The sequence below is a fragment of the Eretmochelys imbricata genome, chromosome 3, assembly GCF_965152235.1.
Source record: "Eretmochelys imbricata isolate rEreImb1 chromosome 3, rEreImb1.hap1, whole genome shotgun sequence".
Classification (NCBI taxonomy): domain Eukaryota; kingdom Metazoa; phylum Chordata; order Testudines; family Cheloniidae; genus Eretmochelys; species Eretmochelys imbricata.
Genome location: NC_135574.1, coordinates 10,433,747 through 10,453,711, shown reverse-complemented (window position 1 = coordinate 10,453,711; position 19,965 = coordinate 10,433,747). Strand labels below are relative to the sequence as shown.

The following is a 19,965-nucleotide window of genomic DNA, read 5'->3' as shown; positions in this document are numbered from 1 at the left end:
TTGACTTTGTAGATGTTGACGTGTGATGTTGACAATTTGTGTTTTCATGGCTCTAAGCTGCACCTTTTGGAACCTCAGTATCTATTATCAATGAATAATGATGTTCTGACACCCCACCATTGTCTGACCTCCCATAATTTCTTGCAACTGTGAACATTTAAATAGATCAATGCAGAAAAAATGCTTAAAAATAAACATCAGCATCCATCGAAATTAGGAAAGATTAAAAATGGAATTCTGCCAAATCTAGCCATAGCCTGTTGTTAGGGCACTCCACAGCCCTTGAGAGGGAACCCTGGGTTCAAGTACCTCACATGCCAGGGCCTTAACCACTGGGCCCCTGCCTGAAAAAGGGGACAATCATGGCACCACCTCCCCTTCCAGCTGCTTGGTGAATCTAGCCCATGATTTCCTTTGCTTTTATTTAAAAAAAAGCTGCACAGAAATTCAATGAAACGCTTCATTTCAAGGCACTGCCACGTTTCTGTTGACCCAGAAGGAAATGTTTGGTGACTTTTCTGATTTCTGAATTCCGAAAAATTTCAGTTTCACGTTGGGCCAAACCAAACCAGTTTTTTTTCCTGGCACCTCCAGCAAACCAAAAAAACCCAGCTCTACTCGCTGCTCCCCTGCTTATACATCCCAGGATCACACTAGCCCCATTTGCCATGGCATTACGCTGGCAATGGTTTGCCCATTATGACCCCCAACTCCTTTTCACATTCAGTACTTTCCAGGATACTGCCCCCATTTCCAGAGGCTTGGCCTGGTGTTCTTTTTCCTACGTGTCTAACTGCACGTACTAAAACTCATTTTGTTCGAATGGACCCAGCTTACCAAGCTATCCCTTGTGCAATGCTGAGTGCCCTGGTCTCATCATTATTTACCCATCCGCCTCTTCGCGTCATCATCTGCAGGTCTGTAGAAACACGGTGACGGGGTTCTTCCGTTCGGTCACGCGCACTTCTAGATGGCCCGACAAAGTATTTTTTAAAATGACTTATGATGATGACTTATTATCGACTCCTCGTGGACGTCGCAGAAGAAAGGAGCGCCGAGGAGGGGGTTGACTGAAGAGAGGATAGTGGCTGGCCAATGTGAACTGGGAGGGAGTTTTGGGTATATGGGAGCAGTAGACAATCTTGGAAACCATATATGGAAATTTTCCTCAGATATGCGGCAGGGGAGGGGAGAGGGATGCTTTCTGTGGAGATGATGATGTCTTTTACCCTCCCTCCTCGCTCAACCACCTTTTTTCTGGCTGCACAAAAACTGCAGCTAGATTTTCAGCGGATGTAAATTGGTGTAATCCGCCAAACCGTGCCGCTTTATGTGAGCTGGGCCATTTAGACCCAGCTGAGGACTTGACTCATGATTGTTTCCTCACAAGCATTGCGGTTTTCCCTCCCACAGCTCTAGGAGGACCATGAGAGTTTACCAGGTCACGCTGGGCTGTATCCAGGGGGGAGCCTGACTTGTGAAACTCAGAACTGAATCCAAACTTCCCCAAAGTTTTGGTGTGTTCAGTTCTGGAGTTTGGGGCTAGACTTATCTGTAGTTCCCATCAGCTGAAGCTAAGCCTGAATATAGAGGAGGCCAGATGTTCAGCCGGTATAGACCATCTCAGCTCCACTGAAGTTAATGGAGCTATGCTGATTTAGGCCAGCTGAGGATCTGACTCATGAGGTGCTAAGGACTGGCCTTACAGCCGTAGTATTTTTGCTATACCTGAGGAAAAGCTGAGACAGGGCTGAATGAGTTAGGCAATTATGCACATATGAAAAGACCGATCAGGAATTTGTTTTTCCTCTTCAAGTCTCCATTTCACTAATATTCCCACACAAGAGATGATCATTTAAATGGAATCAGATCCCACTTCCAAAAAATAAATTGGTTCCTGAACAGTTTTAATGGGGTCAAGAAATATATCAAAGTCTCAATCAGATTAACATTTCCCTCTCAACTAGGATCAGTGACTTGGCAGGATCTGAGTAAGGGAATTTCTAAGGTCCTTGGAATGCTTTTTTCTGTCTGCTCCCACAAGCCACCACCTTTTTAATTCTCACCTGAACATATGTATCTCCCTTGCCCAGAGCTCTTTGTTTCTCTCTCCCTCTGCTATTATTCCTCATCTAAATGTCATTTAATTATTTCTCTTACCAGGATTCAATTTACATGAAAGACACCGAACCAAATTGGGGCAGACCCTGCAATCTTGACATCAGCAACATCCTACTGAAATCAGCGGGGAGTCTGGGTGTACAAGGCATGAGACCAGGGCCCAAGGTTGTGTGCTATCGAAATTCACTTATTTACAGCAAAGTAATGCAGACTATAAGCCTGATTCCCTATGGGGCTATTCCAGTTTTATGGTATTGTAAATTTATCCTATTTACCACGGGAACATCTCTTAGGTCTTGATCCTTCTCCCTTTGAGGTCAATATCAAAACTCTCATTACCTTCACTGGTGCAGTATCAGTGGATTTACACGGGCATAAAACTGGAGTAACGCACAGTTCAGATCAGGCCCAGAATTTCCAGCATCTAGCTCTACCTCACTTAAACCTGTCTTGTAAATTCAGGACACTCTGGCTATTACTGTTCTCTTCTATTATTTAGAACTAATAAAAAAAAACTCTTATCAAAACTTTTTTTTGACAAAGTAAAATTTTTGTGAAACGTCCATTTCCACAGATTTTGTTTTCTGGTTTTCAATCAAAACCAAAATATATTCAGTGTTTACCAAAAACTGATTTTTTTCCCCATTGATAATTCCGAAAATTTAAACTAAAAATATCCACAAAAATGGAAAACAGTGTTTGTCAAAAGTAGTGTTCTTTTTTCTCAAAATGTTTCACAGGAAAAAACAATTTCCCAATCAGTTTTATTTGTATTATGTTGTCCCATTTGAAGACGGACATTTCTCTTTCAATACTTCTCATTCACTGACAGTGAAATATATGATAGAAAAAAGAGAAAAGACAAGACAGAAAACAAGATATATCTTTTACTCAAGTTTCTCTGTTAATCTAGCATAGCTTTATTCTCAATCCTTCCGTTCATACATATCTCATATGCCTTTGATTTCCCCATATATCTCATCTAGCTTTTACTATTGCCCATGGCCCATTTCTTAAGCACCCCCCCTCCTGAGTATCCTATTTTGCGGGATATCATTCCTCTTGTCCCAAGATTACCTCCAAATTTCCACACAAATCAGGTGTCCCTTACTTTTCTTGTTGAAAATTATTTGCACCAGACACCCCTAATCATTGCTGGAGAGAGAGCTATATGCGCTGGTGGAAGGAATCCTACTGCATTTGAACTTTCCTGCACGAACAATTTTGTTGTCCCTCATTTTGCCCTTTACCCCAGTTTGGGTCTCGACAGTTGGAGAGGTATTGTCTCAAGCTGCAGGGCTGCCTTTTGTGTGCTGAGTGGCCTGTAAGCATGTGCTCAATGGGTTAGTGCTGCAATAACACGGTAGTGGGGAAGCCGCAGGGACCCTTAACTGTAATAGTGCAGCGGGATGAAGAATACAAACAGATTAGTCCATGAACCTTCCTAATCAATTAGCAAATACATTATTCATTAATAAAGCTTTTAATTCATCAACCAGCCATGGTCATGGTCAGACAAATCAGTTATTCACTGTTCTTTCCCCCACATCAGTTGGCACAGAAATCAGTCCCAAACCATTGCTTTTTGTTCTTTGGTCAGCTCTCCTGCGTCTTACATTCCATGCAGTGGGCCGGCTGGGAGGTTGAGCACTGTGTTTCCAGCATGGCACTTCTGTGTGCAGAGAATGAAAGGTACAAAATTGGGTTGCTATTCCTGTTTATGGGGGTTAGATGTTACTGCTCAAGCTCACTAGTATCCCATCAATCCGCATTTAGGGACGTTCATTAATCCATGGCTCAGAGCTGCATATCGAGAGATGGTTGCTATCTCCACCACACTTAATAATGATAATCAGAGACTGTAATCTTGTGTCAAGGACAGTGGAAGTTATATGTACATCTCTGTAGATCAGTGGTGGGCAACCTGCGGCTCAGGCCACTTCCCGCAGCTCCCATTGGCCGGGAACAATGAACCATGGCCCCTGGGAGCTGAGGGTGGCCATGCCTGCGGACAGTCAATGTAAACAAACTGTCTTGCCTCCTGCCAGCGGATTACCCTGATGGGCCCTCGTGGGCTGCAGGTTGCCCACCACTGCTTTAGATGCTAATTTCATCTCATTCTAACTAGCTCTAATTTTTACTGCTCCTGCAGCCGGACACAGATTTGAGACATTGACGAGAAATGCTGGGAGCATTAAATAAAGGTCTGATTGCCCAGCATGGATGTCAATGAATGGGAGTTTAGACATTGCCATCAATTGGAGCAGGATTTAGCTCTAGGACCCTGATCTTGCACATTTATACAAGCAAGTAGACACCGATGGCTGCCCAGAGCCTTATTGGTATCAATGGGGAATAGGATCCACTCCGGAGTGAACTGCAGGATCACAGCCTAAGTGATCCTTGAGCAATAAATGTGCCTTTCTTCTGTCTCGTGAGATGTAAAAAAGGAAAGGGAAAGTGTCCTTCTGAAACGTCTTTTTATTTTGAGAGAGAAATGGAACAAGAAAAAGATGAGGAAGTTTTGTTAAACAATTTGCAAAGAACCATGCAGTAGTGTAGTATCCATGCATTCCTACCTTGCTCATCACTGTACGACTTGGGCTCCTTTTAACTCCATGGTGATTTTTAACAGTGGTTGTACACCTTTCAAAAGCCGTCATGAGGTACCGGGCTGGGGGAGGGAGCCTCCTTTCTTACACTATCCTTTGCTAAATACAAACCCAGGAATTCCGTGGACCTACGAACAGGAACATTTTTGTGGGCACTGTGGGGGACTTAAAAAAAACCTCTTGGGTGAAGGAAGAGCTCCACAGTCGAAAACAAGGGAGCCCAGATCTCCGTCTGAAATGGACGGCATGGCCCAAGTTTTCAAAAAGCTGCCAGTGATTTTGGGTGCTCAGTTGAAGACACCGTGGGCTTGATTTTCAGAGACGGTGAGCAGCCCCCGACTCCAGCAGAACGCAGTGGGAGCTGCAGATAAAAATTAAAAGACTAGCAATGTCTCAAGCTGAGAATTTTGGTCCAAATATTTTAGATTTTTTTGTCCCTTAGAGTCTCGAGGCTCAGATTTTGAGCTTCCTTAACCCATGCACTGCAAAGTCTTGTTTTCACCGAATAAAACGAGAACTGACATCATTAACGAGCCATTTTGAAGCCTGTGTCAGGGCAATGAAATAATCTCATCAGGATCCTACTAAAAATCTGTGATTGCTACAATCAGATACCCTCCAGCCGGGGTTTGCAGCCCTCAAAGGTCCATGCAAACCCTTCTGTTAAAGTCATTTAATACTCTGACTCAACTATTTCAGCTGGTATCATGGCATTTGCAAATGTAGATCCAGTATTAACCAGGTTGCCTTTATTTCTGTGCAACTGTCCATTTTTCTTGCTAATTTATTGCAACATACTTCTGTCCAATATACACAGTAGCTATGAGAGGTCAGTGCACACAGGGAGTGTTGAGTGTGCACTAGGAATCCATGCAGATCAGGATAACACTTTTCACATATACTGCATCTCTGATCTGAAGAACTCAAAGCCCTTTATGATTTTTAATTGATTAAGCCTCACAGCAACCCTGGGAAGTAGGTATAAATAGTCCCATTTCACAGATGAGGCGCAGAGAGATTAAGCAGCTTGTTCAAGGTGGCACAAAGAGTCAGTGGCAGAGATGGATTTAAAAGAACCCAGGAGTCCTGACTCCTAGTGCAGATTGGAGAGGAAAAATTTGCCCTTCATTTGTAAGTGTTATGGCACACAGCCAGCTCCTCAAAGATATTGAGGTTCTTAACTCCCCTAGCTGCTCTGTATTTTGGACAGGGGTATGTTGATTTCAATGGGAGTTAGGAACCTCAATATCTTTGAGGATCTGGGCCGACGCCCATGGCATGAATGGTTGAGATACAAACACAGGACTCAATATTGCAACCACGCAATGCACTCAATGCACAGAATGCCAACTGAAATCAAACACACCCATAAGGTAACGGGGCTGCAAGTTAGAGCTCTACCTTAGAAAATTTGAAGATTTGGGGAACAGACAACTGAAAGCTAGAGAGGTTTAGACAGAAGATCCCAGGTGTGTGGGTGATGAAGTCTTCTGGGAGTGAAGCAATTACACCCCAGCTCACTCTGTTTGAGATCACCAGCATCCCAGAAGCTCCATCCCCAATTAAATTGAACCCTTTGTCTGCCTTACCCAGGTTAAATAATGAGCTACAAAATTCAGGGTTTAAATTAAAAAAAAAATGAGAGAGTGGAAAATATTTCCCAAGAGGAGAGAAATGTCACTGAATCACATAACCCACTGTGGGGCAAAGCGGAGAGAGGTCACTTTAGAAGTGCTCTCTTCTTACAGTGTCTTCTCTGCCCATCATGCCATGATGGAGGTTTAAAGCTTTGGTTTGAACCACACACAGTCCTTCAGGAGACCAATACAACAAGCATAATTTATCTATTAAGCACCTGGTCCTGCAACTCCCATTAACTTCAGGATTGGGCCCTGATTTCACAAGAAACACACGGGGAAGCAGCTAATCATACCTTTATGTTTCAATGTATTTAATTCTTTCAGGAAAAAGAAGGTGACCAATGCCCAAGAGGGAAGTTGCCAGACCAGATTTTGACAGTTAACTGCAACAGTACCCCGATAAATAAATCAGATTGCCGTTAGCTACCCAGCAAATTTCCAGCTCAACATTAATTAATGAGCAACCTTGCTCAACTCAATGGGAGTTAAGTGTCTAACTCCCTTGGGCACTTTGGAAAGTGTCACTAGGTGCTTATCTGCCTCTTCAGGCACCTAAATACCTTAACCACCTGGCCCCTCGGCACTGAATATTAATGGACCAGATCCTCAAGTGGTGTGAATTAGCATCATTCCATTGAAGTCAGTGGAGATATGCCAGTTTACATCAGCTGAGGATCTGACCCCCCGCAAAGCACGGAATCACAGAAACGTAGGGCTGGAAGGGTTCTCAAGAGGTTTTTAGTCCATATAATATTTTTGTAGTAAGGCAGGTACTATGCAACCAATGAAAGAATAATCCTCACGATAAAGTGGGGCTAATGGAAAAGTGGGGCTAATGGAAAAGTGGGCCCTTACCTTGGTGTGCCTCTTGATCGGACTACAGCATAGTTCTTTAACTTCTAGTCATCCTCCAGCGTGAAAAACTCCTTTGCAGGGTGTGTGTTGAGGACCATTAGCCCGTCTTGATAAGTTTTGATTCTTAAAACACAGACCGAGAGAAGCCCCAATTCTTCTTGGCTCTGTCAGTTGACTGCTGTTAGTGGTTTCCTGCCGAGAGCAGCTGAATGACAAATCTAGCTGGCTTGTTACACTTATAGTAATTAGGGGCCGGTAGTGCAGCCACACCAGCACGCCAAGCTAATGTTAGAACAGTGACCAGCTCGTTAGTGCTCTTCCCACACCCCCCCACGCCCCGCAAAGACTCCCCAGGCTACGTGAAAAGCAGTGCCCGGGTGCAGATAGTGCCGGCTTCCCTTCTAACGCACACTGATGCAATTCGAATGTAACTCCGCTCAAGGGCGTCAGATAGGTATATCAGTGAGAGAAGAATCAAGCCCTGAAATTTTTTGCCTAGGTGCCTTCAGGATTCTACATAATGGCTCACAAGTAAGTGCCCTCTGGCCAGCCGGGGGGGAACTGAGCTATGTACTGGGTAAATTGAACATGAGAGAGGATTTACCTCTGGCCAGATTCCAATGCCAATGGTTATACATCCTGCCTAACTAAAATTCCCCCGTGTATTCATCTAGGTTATTGCCCTGTTTTCTAGTTCACTTTCTGTTTGGGACTGAGGTGCAGCTGATGTGCATGTTTAAATAACAGTTATGTTCCATGCCAGAGCTGGCTGCATTTCAGAGATGAGGTAAGGATTAGACTGAGAGACAGGAGAGCAGCTGGGGATGGGACGTGCAGAAGGTGGTAATTCAGACTCTGCCCAGTCTGTCCCTAACGCTGGGAATGTGAAGATTTGCATTTGTCATGTGAGCTTTCCTACCTTTTGTACATTTAGGCCTTGATATTGCAATCAGCTTTGTGTGGGCAGAGCCCTGTGCCCCCTCCTGGAGCTCTACGGAAATCAACAGTGTTCTGTGCTGGAACAAGAGTGTGTCCACACAGAGCTCATGGCGGCATTGTGCCCCTTAGTTTGTGGTATTTCTGTGCGTGTTATTGCTATGAATGGGGCTGTGTGGACACGGAGCTGAATTCCCAAATTATTGTATATCTAGGGCGGTGTAGTGCCATATTGAAGTGACACTTCAACCCAACCATCTTCATTGAGGTTTCAAACCCAGAAGCCCACCTCTGTTGACAAGAGCTGGGCAAATAATTGATTTTTTCAGTTCACTGGCAATGCAGAAAAATTGCGGGGGGATTCATTTCTGGTTAAACGAAATGTCTGATTTTGAGTCATTTAAGTTTTCCAAGTTTTCTTAAATAAAATCAGTATCGAAATCAAGAGCCATTTTGAATGGAAAAAGTGAAATGGTTTGTTTAGAAAATGTCAAAACGAAACTTTGAAATCTTTTCAAACATTGAATTTGGTTTTGGTTTTTACGGACCTACACACTTTGCCAGAATCGACATGAATTTGTGAGACAGTTCAATTGTCCCAAATCTGAATTTCCAACAGGAAAAATTGGCAGTTGAAAAATTTCATTCAGCTCTACAGCTGACCCCTGTTTTCATCGGATCCAGATGGTGCCTTTCCCCCCTTCTCACCCGGGGCATGAGCCAAAAGCCAGCAAAGCCAGGGAATCTTTCCACTGACTTTAATGGCTTTTAAACGGGGCGTGGATGAAGGCAAGCTGGCTGGAGCTTCATCAGCTGAGACAGAGGTGATGCTGGTGAAGGCCGTGATGAATTTTGTCACCTCCCTCCATAGAAGCATGTGCCAACCTTTTGTCAAAGGGGTTTGCTATCTAGGAGCATGGTTTGGGCCGCTTTCGGCCCCTGCAATCCCAGGTAGCAACGCTGGCTAAGAGCACACTGTCTCCTGGCTAAACACAGATGGGAGCATCTCTTTCTCGTGGAAGGGGGCCTCTCTGGAATGCTGACGCCTGCCACGTGACGGGGCACAACCCTGACCCATATCAGAGGACGGGGGGGCCAGGGCACTGAGGTCAGTATCTTAGGAGCACTTGTGCGTGTCACATGACCTCCTTACTACACTCTCCTTTGGTCACCTCTATGCTGCATCATTGTATTGTCCTCTAGTTAGTGCTCCCCGTGGAGACCCCTCCCCCCAGGACAAGGCAACTCTGAGTGAACCTGTTACACTTGTGCTCCAGACTGCTCTGCTGCTTGTAATTCAGAGGACTGGTATTAATCCAGAAAGCCATATATGCCCTGAAACCTGCCTACTATGGGGAATGCAGCCATGGAAATGTGGCAGAGATGTTCTGTTTTCTTTGATCTGTTCCTTTAAACGCAAGAAGGTCTCCCCGCTCTTTGGGGGCTAGGGATATAGGGCATTCTTGGTGGAGGGCCCCCAGCTCCCTGGATTTATTGCTGTATTAGAAGTGGTTTGTGAGAGGCGGAGTGTATTGACATTTAAGCACCAGGCAATCCAGTCTAAGAGGCTATTTAGCAACCCCCACACCACTGATAAAATATCAGACAGAAGCTGAAGAGGATCGAGATAAAAGAACTCAGCAAGAGACACTATAGTCCTGCCCTCAACTAAATGGATGAAATCCAGCTGGTAACTAACCCCATTGAGCTCAGTGATGTTATACCAGGGACATGACCCTGCATAGTAGAATCGTGGAACATTAGGCAACGTTGTATTTTGGATTGTGCCAACAATTTATTATCCCTCTGTCAATGGGGAAACTGTGGCACGGAGGGGATAAGTGACTTGCCCAAGGCCACACAGCTAGTCAGTGGCATTCATGGGACACAGAACTTCTAACTCCCTGCTCTGTGTTCTAATCTCTAAACTGCTCCTACCCTCATGATCCTTCTTGGTCTGGAATCAGACTGGCCACTCTTTTCTTTTAATTTCCAAAGCCTAAACCACAGCATCTTGCCCCGCCCACCATCCCTCTCTATCCTGTAACAAAGATGGGCTGAAATTATTTTCCCATACCGCTTTCTTCTCATTTTCACAAAGGATCTGACGGAAGCCCCCTTGCTGGAGTATTGAACTAGACAAGCTATTAAATATTGGGTTAAATATTTATATTGGATGGGTTGGGTTAAAGGCTGAGCATTGTTCTGGGTGGGAGTGTGAGAGAACACACAGATACGAAGGTCATAGGAAGAACGGAGAGAGAGGAAGAGGAAGGCCAGGTCTACACTATAAACTTACATTGATCTAACTACATCATTCAGGGGTGTGAAAAATCCACCCCCCTGAGCAATACAGTTATACTGACCTAACCTCCAGCATAGACAGGGCTAGGTTGATAGGAGAAGCTGACAGGAGAAGCGGACATACTGCCTTTCACGGAGGTGGATTAACTATGCTGACAGGAGAAGCTCTCCCATTGGCATAGCAGCGTCTTCACTGAAGCACTGCAGCAGGGCAGCTGCACCGGTGCAGCGTTTTAGGCATAGGTGCGGGAGCCAGGGGTGCGGCAGCACCCCCAGGTTTTATGTGGGGCCCTGCTCCTGGCCCCGCACCCGGGGTCCTGGCTGCCTCCCTGCGCCCAGGGCTCCACTTTTGGCTCCGCCCCTGGCCCCAGCTGTGGCCCCAGCCTCAGCCTCCTTACCCCTATCCACATATCCCCCCACCCTCCGGCCCCCGGAGCCACGGCCCTGGTCCTGGCCCCGGTTCTAGAGGGCGACAGGGGACGCGGACAGGAGTAAGGATGGGGCGCAGCTCCCCCACTATTAAAAGTGTTCCGGCACCACTGGTTTTAAATGTAGACCTGCCCGAAAAAAGGCAAGCAAAGCCAAGCAGGAGCCTGTAACCACAGTGTGGCTGACCCTGGAAGAAAAAGCTAGAGAGCTTTTGGGTCTGTTGTTGGCTAAAAGGATTTGAGTGGCTGGTCAGCTCAGAAACTGCTCCTTTTTGTTCTTGGTTCCTTCTGTGTTCAGAGACACAGGACTTTGCAAATGAAACAAGACTGTATGAAAGAAATACCTGGCTCCGACCAATTTCTACCCGCAACTGGGACACCCACACAGCCCCAAATGCTGACTAGCCACTCGGGTCAAATAGGGGCATCATTGATGCTTGCTGTGGGATTTAGTTTCCAAGGAGAGGGCATGTGAATGGGGATTCTTTTGGGACCAAGATGGAACAAACAATGGAGGTGCCTTAAGAAACCCAAAGTAGCCAGCAGGCTTTAAAGCAGGAGCTGGAGGCTGCAAAAGGATTTAAGCCAAACCTAGAACAAGAACTGGAGGTTTCCCAGAAAGGCCTCAGGGACTTCCAGACTGAGATGAGATCCCTGTTGGAGCAACAACTACAAAGTGCCCGGAAAGCCTGGGAAACCCCACAGCAGCCCAGCTAGACTGGAATGGTAAAATGGCCGCCGGACGGGAGGCTCTGGGAGCAGGGTAAGGGGGAGCTGATGGGGAGCTGCTGACGTATTATTGTGGCTCTTTGGCAATGTACATTGGTAAATTCTGGCTCCTTCTCAAGCTCAGGCTGGCCACCCCTGAGCTAAAACCTCAGCTACAGAAGGAAATCAAAGGGTCACGGCCCACAGTGGAAAGCAGCCATCTGGATAAGGAATTGAGAGAGAGCCAGAGGACTTGGGTAAGAAGGGACACTTACAACAGTTTTCTAGGGGCCCAGAGGGGAGAGGTCGGGCTGTCCCAACTCAAATAATATAAAAGCATTGAGAGAAAAACTCCCTTTGTCTCAGTTCAAAATCATAGCCAGCTCGGGGTACGTCTACACCTAAAACACTGCAGTGGCGCTGCTGCCCTGCTGAAGCGCTGACGTGAAGACACTACCTACGGCAACGGGAGAGGGGTTACCTACGCTGACAGGAGAACTCCTCCCATTGCTGTGGGTGTAGAACTTGGATCTTTTCTTGCAGCAGTGCACCAGAAGAGGAAGCAGCTGCGAGTGAGGAAGGTGGAGGCTGATCACCATGAGTCCTGTAAGTACAGCTCCGTGTTCAGTATGTGTGATGAAAGAAGGGATTCGAATCTGGCCCGGGACTGTACAGAACGATTGGCACAAATGATACATTTGGTTTGCAAAACAAGGGAAATTGGCAATAATGCCAAAATTAAAGGAAACAGTTCAGTTAAATCATAGAAATGTAAGACTGGAAGGGACCTCAGTCGCTCATCTAGTCCAGTCACCTGCACTGAGGCAGGACCGAGTATTATCTAGACCATCCCTGACAGGTGTTTGTCTAATCTATTCTTAAAACCTCCAGTGATGGAAATTCCACAACCTCCCTACGTAATTTGTTCCAGTTCTTAACTACCTTTACAGTTAGCAAGTTTTTCCTAATGTATAAATCTAAATCTGCCTTACTGCAATTTAAGCCCATTACTTCTTGTTCTGTTCTCAGTGAATAAGGAGAACAATTTATCACCCTCCTTTTTATAACAACCTTTTACGTACTTGAAGACCGAGTCCCCTCTTAGCATTCTGTTCTCCACACTAAACAAACCCAATTTTTTCAATCCTCCCTCATAGGTTGTGTTTTCTAGACCTTTAATCATTTTCGTCGCTCTTCTCTGGACTTTCTCCAATTTGTCCACATCTTTCCAGAAGTGTGGTGCCCAGAACTGAACACCATATTCCAGTTGAGGCCTTATCAGTGCTGAGTAGAGTGGAAGAATTACGTTTTGTGTTTTGCTTACAACACTCCTGCAAATACATCTTAGAATGATGTTTGTGGTTTTTTTGCAACAGTCTTACATTGTTGATGTGTGATCCACTATAACACCCAGTTCCTTTTCCGCTGGTACCGTGAAAAAATTGGCCACGAAAAGGATGATTGTTATAAATTTAAGGCAGGCCAAGAGAGACCGTTGCAAGCACCTAGTGAAAGCCTCTCTCCCAGTTCAGAAAATGGGGGGACCCCAAGTTGAGGGGGAAACATTTGGAAGTACACGTTTCAGTCCCACAGGTTTGTTTAGATCTGAGTGGTTCCACAACAGTAATGGGAGTCTGGCTATTGAGTGTGTATCAGGATCTATTTTGTGTGACATGGGCTCAGACATGACAGTTATTGGACTGTACAGGCTAAACAGGCTAGGGAATAGTGAATCCAAAACGGAGCCACTTAACTGGTCTCAAATGCAGATAGTGACTTGGGGAAGGGCACCTGTCCAAAGACTGGAGAAAACTGAGTTTCTGAAATGTGAGCAAGACATCTGGGTGGCTGAAAGAGTGGATGAACTAATAATTGGCTTGGATTTCATTAGGGCGAACAACTGTGTAATCAATGTCAGGAAAAATGTCTGACAAATTCAGTCTGTGGAAATTCCCTTTAAAGACATGGCGCAAGCAAGAGGAATGGTTTGTAGGCAATTGGTTTGCAGTGAGGAAGTTGTCCTGCCCCTGCAGGTAGAAACCATTATAACAGCTACGTGCTGTGATGGCTTTCCAGCAAGGGACACCTAGGGAGTGGTTAAAACTAGTCCAAGACTCAGGCACTCAGGGAAATCTTAGTTGCTAGCGCTTTTGTGGATCTGAAATGAGAACTGATCGCTGTTCATTTGCCGAACCTTTCTGAAAAGCAGAGAATAGTAAAAAAAAAAAAGGGGGGGGGAGGGCTGCCCTTGCAAAATGTGAATTAGCGGTTGAGTTAAATACCAGTCTAGAAGAAAACTAGAAAAGGAAAGATTGAATGGGAGGGAAGGTGAGCTCCCAGAGTTTCTACTGGTCTTCTTCCAGTGCGATGCTGTCCGCTTAAATGGGGAACAGCCAACCAGCCTGAGACGCTTTCTGGTTAGCAATCAGGAGATGTTTTCCTGGCCTAACAGAGTCATAGGCTGTACTGCACTGGTCCAGCAGTTGACTGATACTGGGGGAAGCCAACCCATTTAACAGCCACCTCACCAGTTGCCAGTAGCAAACAGGGAAGAGGCACTATCAGCCATTGAGGAAATGTATCAGGAAGGCATAACTCAGTCTTCAACCAGCCCTTGATTCTCACCCAGAGCACTGGCCAAGAAGAGGGATGGCAGTGCCAGGTTCTGTGGGAACTGTAGAACATTGAATGAAGGCACCTAAATGATTATTGTCCATTACCACAAATAGATGATACCCTGGATACTGTAATAGGTTTAATCTGGTTTTCCACACTGGATCTTAAAAGTGGGTTTTGGCAAGTGGAAGTGAAAAACCTGCTTTCCCAACAGGACCAGGCTTGGGGCGGTTTAAGAGATGTCTTTTGGCTTGTGCAATGCACCAGCCACATTTGAGAGACGAATGGAGAGGGTGTGATATGTAATGCCCCTCTCAGCCTGGCTGTTATGCCGAGATGATATCCTGGTGCATTTGCTAAACCATTTGAACAGGAACTAAAAAAATGTACAAATGGTTGGTGGTAAACTGAAGGTGGCCACTTTGAAACTGAACCCAAAGATATGTGAGTGGTTCCAAAAAGAGGTGCCTTTCCGAGTACAAAATATACCCCCACACGCCTCATGTTCGGGCACTAGCTAAGGACCCCAGCAAGCCTCTCATATGGAGTTCCTGAAGAGAGACAGAGGCACTTGGATTATGGAGAAACCCTTCCATGAAAACTGGAAAAAGTTCAGCGTTTTGCTAGGGAAAATGTGAGGATAGCCTCTGATACAATGCAGAGACTCAAGGGTAGCCAAATGTACTGACCCTCCAAGCTGCATACGATAATCTTCTGACATATGAGAGCCAGGGCGCACCTGCCAGGACTTCAGCCCTGCTTCTGTTGGACCCCCAAGCCCCTGCAGGCACGCCTCGTGGGACTGAAGCTCCAAGACCCTCCTCCCCTCTGAGCAGAAGCCAGAGGCAACATGTTTGTGTGTGGGGGGGGCACATGGAGTCATATTATTCCCCCCCCCGCAGATTTTTGCAGGGTTTGCTGACCCCGCTCAGTCACATGGTGCCACAGGGCCCCCTCCCTGCATGGCAGCTGCTGGAGCGGGCAAGCTGGGAGCTGCGGCTGTGGGGAGAGGCAGCGGCAAACAGTTGGGAGCCGCAGGGAGAGTCGCTGCTTTTGCTGCTGTCTCTCCAGGCAGAGCTAAAGCAGCGGCCCCTCTCTGCAGCTCCCAGCTGTTTGCAGCTGCCTCTCTATGCAGTGCTAATGTAACCCGCACACTTCCTGGGGGTGGTATTCTGGCCCAGCTAGTGACACCAGGGTGACCAGATGTCCCGATTTTATAGGGACAGTCCCATTTTTTGGGTCTTTTTTTATATAAGCTCCTATTACCCCCTACTCCCTTCTGATTTTTCACACTTGCTGTCTGGTCACCCTAAGTGGCACCAAGACCACTGAGAGAGAGTTAAATGAGTCGGCTTTACAGCCCTAGCTAGGAGCCACTTGGCTTTTAGCTCATGCGGTAGAGGCTCATGCACTAAGCTCCAGAGATCCCAGGTTCGATCCCACCCGCTGTCTGTCAGTGTTACACTAACACCGGGGAGCTGCAGGAAGGGGCTGTTGAGGGTAAAGGGGGGCGTGCCAGAAGGGATGTCACTCATGCTGTTGGGGGGATGGGCCTTTAAATTGTGGAGCCCCCCCCCCACTCTCAGCAGGTACCAGTCGTCTCTGGCAGACACCCCCAGCCCTCCCACCCTGCCGCAGGGCAGAAGCCCAGAGCTCCCCCAACAAGTCTGGTAGGTGGCAAACGTGGGGAGCTCTGCAAGCCGCACTTTAACTGTAAAAGAGCTGCATGTGTCTCGGGAGCTGCAGTGTGGCCACCCCTGCTCTATGACATATAGTCATGTGAGGAAACATTTAAAAGAGGGAACCTGGTCTTGTTCCACAGTCCTAGGAGAAAGGAGGGAAGGACCCCTACTTTGTATATACCTTGGGAGGGACGCTACTCAGCAGGGACTCAACTAATCAAAGTGGTGTACAGGATACAGTTGGCTCCCAGGACTAAACCTCAAGTTATCCATAAGGACCTTCTCAGGCAATATCAGGGGGATAGGATTTCAGCATGGCTGCCCCCCAAATCTGGCTGTGGGCCCTGAGGCTTGGAAAGTTGTGACAGCAATGAGCCCTTCTCCCCGTGCCCCCATTTGAACAGAATGGGCAGTGTCTGGCTCAGCCAGCAAATTCCACGGAAACAATAGGCTTTCCTCAGGGGCTGTTTGAAAGGGGCCCTTCTCTTGCAGATAAAAGGAAACGGCAGAGACAAGCCTCAAAGAAAATTGGGAGGGAATACAATTATTTTCGGTTGGGCTTTTTTTCTGAGTCAATAAACTGAATTTTATTTAAAAATGGGGAATAGTTACAAACCTTACTAGTGGCTGCACCATCTAGTGGCCTGTTTTACAACTAACAATATGCTCGTGCTATTAAAAAGCTTTCCAGTTAAAACCTTAGACTATTATAGGTCAGAGTAAGCATAGAAATACAATTGTGTTTTATTTAAAATAATACCTGTAAAACAGTGAACAGCTCTGAGTATCAACCTCAGTCTTAACCCAGGAGCTTGTAGGAATTAGGAAGGCTAGAAGCTTGGGGTTGCTGAAATCTACCGCTTGCTGACTGATAAGTGGAATTAATAAACTTTAAAGGAAACTTAGCTATCTTCCCCGATGATAATTGACAACATGAGGTATACAGAATGGATACTTTTTAAAACAATGAACAACAATGTATAAAGATCTGTACTTTTTTCCTACTTCCATGTTCTATTTTTCTATGTTTCTATTTTCTCCCAAACTTGTACCATGTTTTGGGTGTATACAATGCTACATAATCCCAAAACAAGGGGTCCTTTGCAGTATTACAGTTCTGCTAAGCATCTCAAGTCTTTGGTCTGTGAAAAATATTGTCAAGGCAAATATTTTGTGCGTTCCTAAAGTCCTTAATTTTCACTGCAAGTTTATTTGAAGACTAAAACTCTAGTTTTAATCTGTATTCTTTGTCTTGCAAAGTCCTTCTCACTAGTTCAATTCTTTCTTTTAGTAAGATGGCTTGTTCAGTGCTTTTGTATGCTTTACATTCTTCAGGAAAAAGTGGGAAAGGAAAAGCTTCAAACCTTCACGCTACATTCCTAATTTTGGGTTGCCAGTTAACCTTCCAAAAATGATCGTAAACTCTTCCAAGTCTGTTTTTATTAATAGCATATATAACACTTACTGCAAGAAGTGGACTTTGGATTTATCTAGTTCACTGAATTCAACTAAAATTGTGGTCGGTGCGTTGGCACCCAGGACCTTGAAGACCGATAGGGAGAATGATTTTGTCTTTAGCAAGTGGGCCAACAGAGAAACCAGGTTAAAGAAATTGGTAGCCAACAGGTTTCCCAAATCTTGGATTTTGTCCCATGTATTGAACTGGAATGTCGTCTGAAATCTTCTATCATATTCACAAGACTTGTTAGCCTAATATGCATAAAAGGGGTTATATGTCTTCTTCTGTAGGCAGCAGTCTTTGAGACCATGAACCATCTCTCTCTCTTTTGCTGATCTTTCAGTTCAAGTTTCAAAAGTTTTTCAAATGCATCCAACAAGTCCACACTACTCATCAAGACACAAAAAATATTTCTCCTGATGTGTGTGTTCATTCTCTGCTTATGACCAAGTTCCAGTATCTTTGAACTCATCTTTCCTCACGAAAGCTCATGCTCAAATAAATTGGTTAGTCTCTAAGGTGCCACAAGTACTCCTTTTCATCTTTCCTACAGGCAGTTTGTGCTGAGTCTTGCTGTTGGTACTACCAGTCCTTGGTACGCCACTCTAGGATGATCCTACTATCCACTAATGGCCAACTCAGTCAGCACTGAGGGGAGATTCCAATGACACTCAAAGTTGAGTTTCTCTTCCAGAATCACTGTGGTGGATCCGTGTTCTCTGCAGCTTGCCCAGCTTCTCAACTGGCTCAGAGTTGTAACCTCAGATTTTTGGCATATCATTATTTTTTAGTGCCAGCATAGTAGTATAAAGTGAACCCTAGACTGGTCCTGAAATTTCTTCCCCACAGCGTGTGGTTTGTTCTGGGCCAGCTCCTTCAGGGCCAAAGCATCGTCTTTTCTCAAGGAAAAACTCATGTTTTTCAGGAGGAGCTGAATCAGTTCAAAGTCCTGTTCTGTAAAACTGCTAACGAGCATCTTCAGAATATTAGAGATCAGCAGCAAATGCACTATGTGAAACTTATACAGATGTCCAATCAGGGCAAACAGGTTATCCCGCTCTTTCCTTTCAGCATCACTTTGATAGAATTCATCAAATTTCCTCACTACAGCTTCCAAAAAGTGAACACTAGCCTCAGTTCCCACGGGATGGTGAAGAATGCTGTCCCAAATGACACACACCATCATCCATCTAGCTAGCAGCCATCAAGACTGCAGTAACACAAGCATTCTTAAGAACATCTGTTAGCATTTATTCCTGTCCTTGCTACTGTTAGTCATGTATATCTCTTCCAACTGTCCACTTATGGAGGCCAAATTTGGTTCACTCAATCTGCTAATTAGACCTTTCACTGTGTTCTTCAATCTTCCCAGTTCTTCCTTCTTTTTTTTTTTTTCATCCACTGTCTCATCAGCTGTTCTCACTGGAGGGGGAACATACTTCGTAGCCCTATGGCAAAGACTCATCTCCTCTCTGGAGGTCTTGGCTTTGTTGGGTTTATAGGTGCCACCAACCTCTGGGGACATGGAAAGATTTCTGCTTCCTTTCTTCTCATGCTCCCAGTTCCTTTCCACACCTGCCTCCTCTGATGTTTCTAAAGTGTCTTATATCCTCATCTCCTCAACCCTGTCTAACTCCCTCTCCTCATCTTTCTCCTCCCCATCTATCTCGCCCTCCTATCAGCATCTAGTGACTCCATATCTATATCCTCCTTATCATCTTTCCCTCATTCAGATCTAGGTGCCCTTCATCTGCATCGTTTTCCTCTTTGGATCTAGATCCTCCTTGCTACTCTCCTCATAGAGCCTGGAGAGGGTGGTCTCAGGCCCCAGGGCGCCCAGCACATAGCCCATCCCATCCTGGGTAAAGCTCTGCAGCGCCGAGGAGATGCCCCCCTTCCTGTGCTTGCTGAGCCCCAGACATTGCTCCAGTTGCCGGATCCTCTTCTCCACATTGGCCACCAGCAAGGCCTGTTTCTGTGCAGAGGCCGTGGCAGAGGGTCCCTGCTGGAAGAGCCACTTAGCTTTCTCCTCGGGGAGCTGCCGGTGCTGGTCTCCAGGGGGTGACGAGGCCAGAACTGCAGCAGAGCAGGGACATCACCCTGGGCCCCTATCCGGGCCCTCCAGCTACTCATCCCGGCTAGCCCCTGCCTTGCCCAGCTCCTGGCAGTTCCACTTCAGCCTGCACTTTTCCTTCCTCAGCTCGCGATGGCTCTTCCTGCCCCGTCCCCCGGAGGGGGGGAGGAGGGTGGCTCCCTGCCGCCTGCACGAACTCCTGCACCATCAGCCACAGCTTCTGCAGCTTGCCCAGCTCCCAGCTTCCACCGTGTCCTCCCCGGACCCTTGCTACCCACATCATGCTCCCCACAATGGGGCCACAGTGACATTGCAAACCACCTGGGCGCCACCATCTTGGGTTGGTGATGTGAAGACATCTGGATAGTTGAAAAGTTATTGCTATAGGGGCGACTGAGTGTCACCATTTCCAGACCTCCTCTGGATGATGAAAGAATCTGAAGTGAAGGGGTGTTTTTATAGCTGGGTTAAAACCCCATTGAGGTTTGGAGGTGAGAATTCACCCTTCAGTTAACATTCCTGCAAACATA

General features: G+C 46.1%; 1 protein-coding gene and 1 pseudogene across 2 annotated transcripts in view; both read right to left on the bottom strand.

Moving 5' to 3' along the window:
- Positions 1 to 7,538, bottom strand: part of BLK (BLK proto-oncogene, Src family tyrosine kinase) — a 67,752-nt gene extending 60,214 nt beyond the window's left edge. For both annotated transcript variants that reach the window (XM_077812372.1, XM_077812374.1), the window contains exon 1: positions 7,229 to 7,538. The gene's annotated coding sequence lies outside the window, so the exon portion shown is untranslated. The remainder of the gene's footprint in view (positions 1 to 7,228) is intronic.
- A 9,583-nt stretch (positions 7,539 to 17,121) lies between these two features.
- On the bottom strand, positions 17,122 to 19,718 carry LOC144261883 (nucleolar MIF4G domain-containing protein 1-like; annotated as a pseudogene).
- Positions 19,719 to 19,965: the final 247 nt, after the last annotated feature.